General features: G+C 38.2%; 1 protein-coding gene across 4 annotated transcripts in view; it reads left to right on the top strand.

The window, feature by feature from the left end:
- The window catches only part of faf (ubiquitin carboxyl-terminal hydrolase-like faf), a 1,099,079-nt gene that overhangs the window by 963,603 nt on the left and 123,295 nt on the right, over positions 1-12,181 (top strand). The window lies entirely within an intron of this gene.

Raw genomic sequence — 12,181 nt, 5'->3', positions numbered from 1 at the left:
AACTTTATTCTAGAGGTACAGAATGGATTTAGAAAAGGATGATCATGTATAGACCCAGCCTTTTGCCTAAAATTAATAGTAGAGAAAAGAAGAGAATATAATTTGGAAACACATATTGCATTTATTGACTTTGAAAAAGCATTTGACAAAGTTAAAAGAAACATATTATTTAACATATTAAAAGAAAGACAAATACCAAATAATATCCTAAAAGCTATCACAAGTATATATGAAAATAATCAAATACAAATAAGATTAAATCACGAGCTATCATATACAAGAGAGATAAACCAAGGGGTCCAACAGGGATGTCCCCTCTCAGCAACTCTTTTTAATATCTACTTAAATGAAATAATAATAAAATGGAGTAAAAATTTACACCAAGGAATTAAACTTTCACTTACAGTTAACTTAAACACTCTCCTCTTTGCAGACGACCAAATAATAATTACAAATTCTGAAGATAACTTACAGAAAGCTATTTTCAATCTAAATGAGATATCCAAAGATTATGGTATTATAATATCAACAGAAAAATCAAAAACTATGGCCTTTAAAGGACAAGATCCAGCAAGAACTAAAATAGTAATAGATAACAAGATCCAGCAAGAACTAAAATAGTAATAGATAACAAGATCTTAGAATAGGTGAATTCATTTAACTACCTAGGATGTATGATCACATATGAAAATGAAAAAGATATAAACGTAAAATTTGCAAAATATTTAAAAATAACAGGTGTAATTAACTCTATATTTAAATCAAACCTAGTTCAAAAACAAACCAGGCTAAAAGTATACAATACATTAGCCTTACCGGTCTTAATGTATGGAAGTGAAATCTGGACAATAAAACAAAGATTAACAACAGCAGAAATGAAGTTTATGAGAAAAACTGCAAAGTATACCCTATTTGATCACAAAAGAAACGAAGATATTATGAAAGAATTAAACCAAGAACCAGTAATAGAAAAAAATTAAAAATATAAACATAAATGGATGGAACACGTTCAAAGAATGAAAACAGAAAGATTACCAAAACAAGCCTTAAAGTACAAGCCATTAGGAAAAAGAAAACCAGGACGTCCTCTTAAACGATTCAACGATGACTTCTAAGGCCGGAACAGGCCATGCTAGGCCTAAATCCTTGATACGTATGATGATGATGATGATGAGTGTTGGAGTTTCCTTTATGCAGAGGAATTATTTTGTCCTCCTTTCACTTCCTTGGTTCTTGACTGTAGCCGAAACTTAAGTTAAACAGCCTAGTCAGAGGCACTGCCAATTCCTGTGCACACATTCTTGTAATATGCAAATTAGATATCATCTAATACCGTGGCCATATTGGTCATACTTAATTCCCAACAAATAGGCATTGGCTACTATTGTTCTACTATACATTGGTGACATGTCAGTGCTATCTACGTTAATAGAAATATGCAATTTTTGTCTTAAATCTTAATCACTGACTCTATCACACCAATATAAAACAAAAAAGCTCAATAAATTAATATCATATTATTAAAATTTGACAAACAAAAGTTAACTTTCAGCTTTGTTTTAAACATACATCCTTTCCTGATTTAGTCTCACTGTTACTATAATAGTAATGTCAAGTTATGAATGACAAAACTTCTGCTTAGGAACAACTGTAAACATATACATGTTTTTTTGCAAAAAGGTACTTACATATGGTTGATTACAAAATATTCCATGATTCCATGCTTTTATTTCAGTTATTATTTTCCATATGCTGCACAAAACAATGCAAATAACTTCATCATAATAACCAGTAAACTTAATTACATTCAGCAAAAATTAATCATACTGTCTCTCACACCAACAATTTACCACATTTGTAAATGCTAAATCACAACTCAGAAATAAAGTAAATAAAGTAAAGAAAATTAAATAAAAACAAAGTAAATTAAAGTTGTCAAGAATTTATGTTCTTATTTAATCCAGTACCAAAATTCAAGCAAACAAAGTTTGCACATGAAATATCTTCACAGCTAGGTACTTGTATAGAGACTGTTGACTTCACCTTGATTGTCTTAGTATCCCATAATGCAAAGCACACCTCTTCTCAAACATGTATAATGCATTTATGCATGTTCTATGTATTAAGTATATAAAATATACATGTTTATATTTTATATAAATATGTATAATTAAGCATATATAAATGTATGTATGTATTTTCTATGTATTAAGGGACAGGTCACTGCCCAGCCTGGTTTTGACCTTTATTGAGGTATCATCAGAATGACCCAGACTTAGGAATACCAAGGTTGAATTAATGTAGAAGCCATATATTTCCCATGTTCAAGTAGTAAAGAAGTGTAGATCAGATATGGAAAGGTTTTTTTTTTCACTTGGATACTCAACAGAACCACTTCCTTCTGATGTGGGTAATACCCTCTACCTGCATGCCTCGATCATTTTTTGTCATTCAAGTAATATGAGGATTATAGAAAAGATAGCTGTAGCAAGCCATGGGCCATCTTTCAAAATGGACTTTAGCCAAACACTTTAAATTCTCAGAATAGAAGAAACTTCAGATGCACTTTGTGCCACAATTGTAGTCTATCCACCATCAGGCAAAACACGTCAGACTGTCATTTCCTGTTGTTTTTTTTTTGAATTTTGTATAAAAGAATTATGAAATGTTCTAAATGATCATGTAGTTAATCATGCAGTATTATCTACTGCATGAACACCATTATGTATGCTGCACCACGGTATGGCTGCATTCCATCATACAGCATCTCTGTACAATTAGAGAAATATCCTTCCCTCCCTCCCTTCCACCATACCAGCAGCTCTTTCAAATACACATTGCAGAATATTCTGATTTTCTACTGATCTGCACAGACAATTCAAAATCAGCGTTGGGGGGAACTGCTGCTGCCGTATTCCCAGGTAGCATAATATCTAATTGGATTCCACTGCCAGAATGTAGCACTTATGTTGCAAAACTGCATGCCATACACATTCATTACATTGTTATATTGGTATTATAATGAACCTACCAGAGGTGCATTATTTACACCAATTCATAAAGTTCTTTACAGGCACTATGAAGTGTGGTTTACTACCTACATCCTATGCTCTCTCTCCGATCCAACTTCTGCTCTTTGAAATCGGTATAGGCCGCTTGGTGTCGCACTGATTAGATCGTCGGCTTGTCGAGAGCTCCTGAAAAGATTAGTAGTATTTTGTGTTAACATTAGATATTTTACTAGAATTTTAAGTAGTATTGTTTGCTTTTTGTTCTTGGTGTGTCTGTGCAATTTTTGCGTGTTTTCTGTTATTTTAATTATTATTTTTAAGAAAAGATAGCCTACACATGGCACCGATAAAGAAAAAAATGGCGGCCAGGTTGCCATGTTTGTTTAAGAGTTTTGATGTAAACGAATTTATGCAGTGTGCTGTCTGTGAGATGTATGCCTTGCGAAGAGCAGTGGGAGTCTGGTTAGAAAGTGATAGTGGAGTTAATATGTGTAGAAAGTGTAAAGAGAATGAGGACTTCAAGCGTGTTTCGTGTGTCGAGAGTGATATCATTAACGATAGTCAGAATGTAGAAAATGGCGGTGTGCTAGAGAATTGCGTGGTAGTGCCAAATAGGTGTGAGAGCGTCGCTGAAAGTGTAAATGAAGGTAGAAACACAGAAAGAATGGATGATTTGATCGATAATGAAAATGGTGAGATAAATGCGAGTAGCGAAATTGCCCGTTTGAATGGTGCGATACACAGAGCTAAAAGACAACTGGAGCGTTATGGAAAAATGTGTGTTGAACGTACCAACAAATAACCGGTGGAAGTCTGTGACGGCAAATAATAGAATGTTCGTAAACGGCAATAAAATGAAGGAGCGAGTGCTGTATGGGGATTCGCTATTAAGAGGCGTAATAATTGAGAGTTTAACGAAGTCGTACCAGCCGGGTGCGAACATAAAGGACGTCAGCGAATCTATTCGACTGCAAAAACAGAGGGTGAAAGAGATGATAATCGTGGCAGGAATGAATGATTTGAAAGAGGACAAAATGGAAATGATAGAGGATGTGAGGGAGTTGTTTGAGGTAGCAAAAGAGAAGAGTGAGAGAGTTAGGATGGTGAGTATCTTACCGCGGTATGACAGCGAAGTGTTTAGAAGGAGGGCCATAATTGCCAGTGACTTTATGCGTGGGTTATGCATGGAGAATGGTGTGGAATTTGTGGATGTGTGGAATGAGTTCAATGGGCGAAAGGACTTATATAAGATGGATGGGTTACATTTGAATGGAGTTGGTGTACGGAGACTTGAAAGAGTGTTGATGAATGATGTGGAAGTGGATGTACAGACTCAGGGAAATTAGATTTATTAAGGGGGGGGGGAGTAGATATGCAGACTTTAGGGGGGGCAGTTAAGTGTATGAATGAGTATATTATGCCCGAGCGAGTACGACAGACAACAAATCAGAATGGGATAGTTAGTATAAGGCATCAAAGTAGGGATGGGACAAATGGGCTTCTGCGATTCATGTACACTAATGCCAGGAGTATTAGGAACAAGAAGGAAGAGTTTTTGGCCATGGTTGGCACTTCCAGGCCACAGGTTGTTGGTATTAGTGAAACATGGCTGACAGAAGATGATAAAGCTAGTGGGATTGAATGCAATGGGTATAGCGTGTTCAGGAGTGACAGGGTGAATAAAAAGGGGGGAGGAGTGTTATTGATGATAGCTGATGAGCTTCAGCCAAGGAGTATAGAAGTTGAACTGCAGGATGGGGAAAAAAGCACATTTGAGGCTGTTTGGTGTGAGATAGAATCTAGTAGAACAAAATATACAATTGGGTGCTGCTATAGACCGGGTGATGGAGTGGATGGTGGGGATAGTATGCATAAGCAAATAGAAGAAATGAGTGGAAGGAGGGTAATTATTATGGGTGATTTCAATTATGGTAAAATTGACTGGAAAGAGGAGAGGGCACATGGGAGGAAGGAATTGGATTTTATGCGGTTATTAAGGGACAACTATCTACGGCAACATGTATTGTAAAATACCAGGGGGCAGAGAGTGCTGGACCTAGTAATTGCAACTGAGAATGTGGCTGTAACGAACATGACCGTGTTGCCACCAGTTGGTGAGAGTGACCATAAGGTCATGACTTGGGAGGTGGCTAGAGGAGTCGAATTTACAATTAAGACAGGATACATATGGAATTACCGGGCTGGTAAGTATGACAAGCTTAGGTGTGTGCTCGGCTCAATGCCATGGCATGTAAAACTGCAAGGGCTAGATGTTGATAGTGCATGGGAGGTGGTTAAGAACTGTTTGCAGGAGGCAATGGTTGACTGTATACCAAGAGTCCGAATAACAAATCAAGTAGGGGTTAAATGGATGAATAACACTATTAAGCTTGAGCTGCAAAAAAAGAAACAATTGTGGAGGGAATTTAAGGAGAAGGGTAACCATCAGGCGCAGGAACAGTATAAAGCTCAGGCCAGGATGGTAACAAGGGTGGTAAGAAAAGCAAAAGCAGATTACGAAAGGTAATTGGCCACGCAGGCTAAAGAGAATCCCAAACAGTTTTTTCAATATGTTGCAAGTAAAAGGAAAAATGCTCATGATAGAATGATCTTAAAAAATGCTGAGGGTAGGGAGGTAACCGAATCAGTCGATATTGTGGAATTACTGAGCGAGCACTTTGCAAGAGTATATCATCCAGGTGGTGACTTTGCAGGAAACGAAGAACCAACAGCTTATACTGGAATTGTGATGAATGAAGTAGAGGTAACTAGTCTATTACAGAACCTCAATGTCAATACATCTGTGGGATTGGATGGTATACCAGCTTGTGTCGTACGTGAAGCGGCCAAAGAATTGTCAGTGCCCTTGACCATTTTGTTTAATTTGAACCTCAGGACTGGGTCAGTCCCAAGGGGGCGGAAAGAGGGGAAAATAGTTCCACTGCACAAAGGTGGTTCCAAGGCTGCTGTTGAAAATTACCGGCCAATCAGCATAACAGGAATCATTATCAAGGTCTTAGAGAAAATAGTGAAGAGGAAAATACAAGATTGGATAGAAGAAAATGGGATACTGTATCGGGGACAGCATGGTTTTGTGACGGGTAGGTCATGCCTCAGTAACTTGCTCACGTATTATAACACAGTGACGGCTAACTGGATAAGGGTAATGGGTTTACAGTGATTCTACTGAACCTTGCTAAGGCCTTTGACAGGATACCACATGGAATTCTAATCAGTAAATTGCAGCATATGGGAATGGACATAGGGTTGGTGAGATGGATAGGAGGGTGGTTGACGGAGAGATATCAGAGAGTGGTTTACTCAGGAGTAGAGTCCACAAGACGGCCTATGACTAGTGGTATGCCACAAGGATCTGTTCTTGGACCACTGCTGTTTAATTTGTTCATAAATGATATAGGAAAGGATCTGAGAGGAACAGTTCATTTGTTTACGGATGATGCAAAGTTGGGTAGGGCAATAGTGAATGCAGATGACGTCAAAATTTTGCAGGGTGATTTGGATAGATTGGAGGTCTGGGCTAAGAAGAATGGATGTCAATTTAATGTGGCAAAATGTAAAGTTATGCATTTTGGGGTGAAAAGATTGGCGGCAGTTTACTGCATTGGTGGAACCGTGCTCCAGGAAATTGATGAGGCACAAGATTTAGGAGTGTTGGTGGATAAGGAATTGAAATTTAGGGGACACATTGCAAAAGTGGCCAAATCAGCTCATCAAATCACTTGGTTGCTGAAGAATACATTGACAAGCAGAGACAAGCAGGTTATTGTTCCTCTGTATCGAGCCTTGATAAGACCCCATCTCGACTACTGTGCTCAGATTTGGTCACCTAGGTTTCTTCTTGATGGGGAGGAGGTGGAGAGGATCCAGAGGCGAGTGACCAAGATGATAGCAGGTCTGTGGAATGAACCGTATGAGAACAGGTTGAGGATTTGTGGGTTGCAAAAATTGGTTGATAGGCGGAGGAGGGGAGATATGATTGAGACATTCAAATTACTGAAGGGTTTCTATAAAATTAATTCAGAAGATATTTTTGAGAACAGGGCTGGTTGTGGGAGGACTAGGGGACATCCATTGAAACTGGGCAAAAGTGTGGTTAGTAAAGGTGTTAGAGCTGGGTTCTTTACTTTTAGAGTAGTGAATGAGTGGAATGTGCTCCCTGAGTCTGTGGTGGATGCTGTGACAGTGAATGAGTTTAAGGCGAGGTATGATAGATACTGTATGAATGTCGAATAGGTGTGATGAATATGATTTGGGGCCTCCCTCGATGAGTCTAATGACTCCCTGGAGTTGCCCGTAGTAATATAAAAAATCAGGAAGCCCAACTGGGTGTTTTCTCTCTATTGGATTCCAAGGCTCATTGAGATTAAGAGAAACAAGGCTACATATACTGCAGCTAGGGCAACTTGTCCCATAAGATACCATTATTTGCTTGTGTATTTCTGTACCAATCACATGTAGGTCATTAAACAAAGAGTAATATCCCAGTGGCAAACACCATGGAATAGAAAGACACTTCCATACCAGATAAAGCCTATGATTAAGCTGTGGCATAAAGAGTAAGTTGTTCATGCTTGTATTCCATGTCTACAGAGTATGACCTGTGCAGAGACAACTCTGCATAGGTTAGCAATAATAATTACACATTAAAGTGGCTTCTGTCCTAATGCAGAAGATTTCTAGGTTCTTGCATCCATCAAAACCTTCACATCATCCAATAAAGAAAGCAGGAGTATATAAAATTCATTGCTTTTATGGCATTTGCGACATAGTCCAGGCAGGATGATCCAGTGAGATCTGCATGTGAAGGACATGGAAAAGAAAAGGAAATATCAATCAGTATTAGCCTCTCATACAACTAACTTAGGCCACTTAGTAATTTGGCAAAAAGCAAAAATGCTGTAGAATGATCATAACTGTAATATAAGAAGATTTAAAGAACCTCAGAATTGCTCCGTAGTGTCCACATGGTGTAACAGAAACCAAGGTTTAACTCTACACCAGGCTTGGTCTGCATTTATTAAAAGTCTAACAACAGTGGATTTGGGATATGATATACATTATGCCACAGAACATGACAGCAGTAACTGTTGAAGTTCACAAAAAATCTGTTGTATAATTATTCTTTCTAGCTTTTTCATCAATTTATTCAAGTCCTGTATCCTTAATATAAGTATTGCAAAACTTGTTGGGTTTGATTCTTATTTTAATTTTTTTCTTGTTAATAAATGTGGTCCCTGTACTGAAAGTCAAATAAACATAGGTCATTCTATCTTACACATTCTTTCCTACTGAGGGGTTAGGTGGCATGTGATGGTTGGTAGGACTTGTGTTTGAAGAGCTCCTAAAGCTAAATTATTTAGTTTTAAAAAATAGCATTGTCAGTTAAAAAATTGTGCTAGAATTAGACTGTATTATGGAGTTAATTAGTTTAACTTAAAAATTTTGTTTTAAATATTGTTAATTTAGTCTTTTGATAAGATACGGTAAGATACATAGCATAGCACTTGGCACCAATGCGAAGTACAACAATGCCATCCAAGTCGTCATCATTGTGTAAAAAATTTAATCAAAGGGACTTTTGTGCAGTGCAATGGCTGCGGAATTCATGCTTTGCCGAGAATGGTTAGAGTTTGGTTTGAAAGCAATAGCGGTGAGAAAGTGTCATGAAAGCGAGGATCAAAAGTGTGTCTCAGGTCGCAAGATTGAAGCAGTGGATGAAAGTCAGAATACGATTGAAAATTGTGATGTAATGTCTGATAGCAATGAGAGTGAGATTAAATGTGACATGGTTGAAAGTGAGAGTAAAATGAAGAGTTAGCTGCAATGAGGGAAAAAGCTCGGTTGTGCGGAGTGATACATAGGGTGAAGTAGCAGCTGAAGTGATTTTAAAAATGTCTACCAGGTGGATCAGCTAATAACAAGAAGAAAGAAGTGCGAGATAAGAAAAGTGAGGGCATAGTTGGAAGAGAGAGAAAAATTAAGGAGCGACTGTTAGACGGCGAATCAATCATAAAAGGTGTGATTAATGATGTTAGTTAGGCTATTAGAGCACAAAAGGATAGAGTGAAAGAATTGATTGTATTGGCAGGAACAAATGGGTTGAAAGGAGAAAAGTATGGCATGAGAGAGGACATGAAAGAATTACTGGATGTAGCAAAAGAAAACAGTGAGAGAGTTAAGATAGTGAGTCTGTTGCTACAGTATGACAGAGTAGAGCTGAGAAGGAGAGCCATAATAGCAAGTGATTCAATGCTTAGGTTATGCAAGAGGAGTGGTGTGGAGTGAGTTTGACTGGCAAAAGGACTTATACAAGAAGGATGGTTTGCATCTGAATGGATTTGGTGTTTGGAGAATGGAAAAAGGGTTGTTGAATGAAGTGAAAGTGGATGTGCAGAATTGGGGAAACTAGAACTTGAGGGAGGGTAGGCTGTTGAGTGTATATGCAGACATCAGTGAGGCAGTTGAGTGTAAGAATATGTATAATATGCCTTAGTAGCAATGGTAACAAACCAGAATGGGAATAATTGCATCTGAGAATTTGTCTATAATGAATATGGCCATGTTGCTACCAATTGGTGAGAGTGATCATATGGTCTTGACCTGGGAGGTGGCTAAATGTGTCGAATTTTCAGTTAAGGCAGGTATATGTCGAATTATCAGGCTGGTAGGTATGACAAGCTTTGGAGATTGCTTGGATCAGTGCCATGGCATGTAAAACTGCAAGGGCTGGATGTTGATAGGCATGGGAAGTGGTAAAGGAGTGTTTGAGGGAGGTAATGTCTGATTGCATACCTATAGTCAGGAGAGTAAATCAAGTGGGAGTTAAATGGATGAATAATACCATTAAGCTAGAGCTGCAAAAAAAGAAACAATTGTGGAGGAAATTTAAGGAGAAAGATGACCTGCAAGAACACTAACAGTACAAGGCACAGGCCAGTAGGGTAACTAGTGTGGTAAGAAAAGCAAAAGCAGATTATGAAAAGTACAAGCCATTAGGAAAAAGAAAACCAGGACGTCCTCTTAAACAATTCAATGATGACTTCTAAGGCCGGAACAGGCCATGCTAGGCCTAAATCCTTGATATGCATGATGAGATTATGAAAAGCAGAATCCCAAACAGTTCTTTTGATATGCTGCAGGTAGAAGAAAAAATGTGTACAGCAGAATGATTTTAATGAATGTTGATGGGAGGGAGGTAACTGAACCAGTCAAAATAGCAAAATTTCTAAGTGAACACTTTGCAAGGGTATATCATCCAGGCAGTTATATTGCAGGAATGAGGGAACTGATGGCTTCTACGGGGAACTGAGGTGAATGAAATAGAGGTGAATAGCATATTACAGAAACTTAATGTGACTACATCTGTGAGATTGGATGGTATACCAGCTCGAGTCTTTCGTGAAGCAGCAAAGGAATTGGAAGTGCCCTTGACCATATTGCTTAATCTAAGTCTCTGCTCTGGATTGGTCCCGAGGGGGTGGAAAGAAGGGAAAATAGTTCCATTGTATAAAGGAGGCTCAAGACTGCTTTTGCAAATTACTGACTGATCTGCATACCAGGAGTCATTGTCATCAAAGTATTGGAGAAGTTGGTCAAGAGCAAAATACAGGAATTGATAGATGGAAATGGGATACTATATTGGGGGGGGGGGGGAAGAAGCATAGTTTTGAGATGGGTAGATCGTGCCTCAGTAACTTGCTCACATTTTATAATACAGTGACGGTTGAATTGGATAAGGATAATGAGTTTACAGTGATACTGTTGGACTTTGCAAAGGTCTTTGACAGGATACCACATGGAATCCTAATCAGTATACTGCAGCACATGGGGATGGATATAGGATTGGTGAGATGGATAGGAGGGTGGTGGATAGAGAGATATCAGAGAGTACTTTATTCAGGAGTAGAATCCAAAAGAAGGCCTGTGACTAGTGGTGTGCCACAGGGTTCTGTTCTTGGAACACTGCTGCTTAATTTGTTCATTAAAGATATAGGAAAGAATCTGAGAGGAACTGTTCAGTTATTTGCCAATGATGCAAAGTTTGGTAGAGCAATAGTTAACACACATGATGTTAAAATTTTGCAGGATGATTTGGATAGATTGGCAGACTGGACTAAGGAGAATGGATGTCAGTTTAATGTGGAAAAGTGTAAGGTTTGGGGTGAAAAGATTATCAGCAGTATACCACATTGGTGGAAGCGTACTCCAGAAAATTGACAAAGCCAGAGACTTGGGAGTGTTAGTGGATAGGAAGTTAAAGTTTAGGATGTACATAGCAAACGCGACTGAAGCAGCTCATCAGATCACTTGGTTACAGAAGAATACTTTGACAAGTAGGTTATTTTTCCTCTTTATTGAGCCTTGATAAGACCCTATCTTGACTACTGTGTGCAGATCTGGGTGCCAGGGTTTCTTGGTGATGGGGAGGTGGTAGAGAGGATCCAGAGATGAATGACCAAGATTGTAGCAGCTCTACGGAATGAACCTTACAAGAACAAGTTGAAGATTTGTGGGTTACAGAAACTGGTTGATAGGTGGAAAGGGGCTGATATGATTGAGACATTCGAATAACTGAGGGTGGGGGTTACAAGATTAATACAGAGGAATTTTTCAGAGCAGGTGTGGTGGTGGTGGTGGGAGAACTAGGACCATCCATGGAAACTGAGCAAGGGTGTTAGAACTAGGTTTTTTACTTGGAGAGTGGTGAATGAGTGAAATAAGCTTCCAGAGCATCTATCATACTTTGCTTTGAGTTCAAAGCAAAGTATGATAGATGCTGTGCAAATGCTGAATAGTTTTTGACATGATTTAGGGCCCTCCTCGATGAGTCTAAGGACTTCTTGGAGTTGCCCATAATAATAATAATATGCCTGTGTGTTTGTATTGTTCATTAGTTTTAATCATTCATATTTTAATAGTCTGTTCTCATTCCTTTTAATGAGTGCAGTCATTGGTTCACCACTTTCAGTATCTGCTTGAGCCTTATATTGCACTCAGGTAGATTTTATCTGACATATCAAATTTACCATAGGTTTTTCAGTTTTTACAAGGATTCTTCTGTATATGAGAATTATATTTTTAATTAGCAATGTTATACTGATGTTATCTTTATATAGCAGCTATGCCAATTTTACCCTACATAAATTTTG

The sequence above is a fragment of the Typopeltis vanoorti genome, chromosome 12, assembly GCF_054136105.1.
Source record: "Typopeltis vanoorti isolate ZY-2024b chromosome 12, IOZ_Tvanoo_1.0, whole genome shotgun sequence".
NCBI lineage: Eukaryota > Metazoa > Arthropoda > Arachnida > Uropygi > Thelyphonidae > Typopeltis > Typopeltis vanoorti.
Note: the sequence above shows the minus strand (reverse complement) of the source record. Positions and strands in the feature narration are given on the sequence as shown.